The sequence below is a fragment of the Marmota flaviventris genome, chromosome 10 (assembly GCF_047511675.1).
Source record: "Marmota flaviventris isolate mMarFla1 chromosome 10, mMarFla1.hap1, whole genome shotgun sequence".
Classification (NCBI taxonomy): Eukaryota; Metazoa; Chordata; class Mammalia; order Rodentia; family Sciuridae; genus Marmota; species Marmota flaviventris.
In genome coordinates, this window is record NC_092507.1 from 18006440 (window position 1) to 18008241 (window position 1802).

The window sequence follows — 1802 nt, forward strand, 5'->3', positions numbered from 1 at the left end:
TTGAGGTGAGAAATCAGCTGTCCTTATCTAATTCCCCTGCTGTAATGGATCCATTTTCCCTGGTTGCTTTGAAAATTTTCTCTTTATCTTTGGTTTTCAACAGTTTGTCAATGAGGTACCCAGGTTTGATTTCCTTTGTATCTATCCTCCATAAAATTTGTTCAGTATATCATAAGATTATTAGATTTCCAACAAAATGGAAAACCATGACATGTAGGGAGCAGAAAGATAAGTCAACAGAAAGAGACCCACAAATGACCCAGACATTGGGAGTTAATGGACAAAGTATTTGAAACAGCAAAGATGTATTTGTTCCAGTGTCTGCAGGAAAAGACATAAATAGTGGCTGAAAGAAATATAAGAAGAAAATATAAAATATAAATATAAAAGAACTTAATGGAAAATTCAAAATGAAAATATAACATATGCAATTAAAAATGCTTTGACTGTGATTAACATCAGGTTGGATATAACCTAGGGATACTGGGCATTTAACCCAGGGGGTGCTTTAGCACTGAGCCACATGCAAGCCCCTTTTATTTTTTAAGACAGGATCTCACTAAGTTGCTGAATTGCTGAGACGGACCTTGAACTTGGGATCCTCCTGCCTCAGCCTCCCGAATGGCTGGGATTACAGGTGTGGATGGTGCTCAGATTTGGTGAACCTAAAACAGTTCAATAAACATCATTCCTACAGAAAGAATAACACAGTGAAAATCAGAAAAAGAAAAAGGAAAACTGGTTAATATTGAATTTTAATTTTAAGCAGTAGTTTACCATGAGTTACTCCATTGTGAGTTCAAGTGCTGAGGTGGCATGGCTCTGCGTCTTCTTTGTACAAGTAAACAGCCACCATCTGCCTGGCACAAAGTGATAAATAAATCAACCATGCCAAAAAGAACCCACATCTATAAACTTATCAAATTAATTAGAAGTACATGGAAGCGTGGGCTTATCAAACTCATATCAGAAAAAAACTAGGCCTACAAAGTTTTCAAACACACGAGACCAGTGAAGGATGCAATGTCCTCATTGAGGCCCATAAAAGAGGAGCACCTAAGAATGGACACAGTGACACCTTGACCCTGTCATCTGGTCACTCACCATAAGTCTTACCCAGGAAAATGGCCAAAGTGAGGAACCTCTGAATCTATCATCTGGCTTTAAGAGAGTGCTGTTCCTCCTGCCTGGGATGACCACATGAGTCCCACTCCAAGCTGGCATACCAAGCTGACACAGTGAAACTGCCATCTATCCAGACCTTGGCCTAGAATGAGTCCCCATGCTTTGACAGCTCTGGGCCTTGACAAGTTCTTTGGCTGGGTCCTAATCTTTCCCGATCATCTACAGAGACTCTTTGCAGCTCTCTGCTCTCTACCTTTGCTCTCAGTTTAGCCGCCTGAACCATATATGTATAAAATTGTGTGGCATGTGATTTGTGACTGAGTGTAATAGATATTAGAAATTAAGATTGTAATACAAGAACCTGTGATTATCTGTCTTACGACTTAGCAGATGACCCCCAAGTATTCAATGAACTGCCACTCATGAAAGTAGTGTGGCCTGTGGATTTACTGTTGTTCAATAAATCTTGACATTGTGGAAACACCAAACACGCTTGATCTACGTTAATATCATAGCATGCACACAATACCAAGGTGTCCCCGTGTTGGTTTCTTCTGACTTTCTTTTTCCACATTTTTTACTGGTGCATTGTAGTTGTACATATTAATGGGAGTTGTTACATATTTGTACATGCACACAACAATATAATTTGAACAATATCAATCCTGAGGCTTTTT

General features: G+C 39.2%; 1 long non-coding RNA gene across 1 annotated transcript; it reads right to left on the reverse strand.

The window, feature by feature from the left end:
- Positions 1 to 273: 273 nt before the first annotated feature.
- Positions 274 to 1527, reverse strand: LOC114093994 (uncharacterized). The gene is made up of 4 exons (XR_003582965.3): positions 1117 to 1527; positions 778 to 856; positions 587 to 665; positions 274 to 346 (listed from the first exon to the last, which is right to left on the reverse strand). It is a non-coding gene; the product is annotated as an uncharacterized lncRNA (long non-coding RNA).
- Positions 1528 to 1802: the final 275 nt, after the last annotated feature.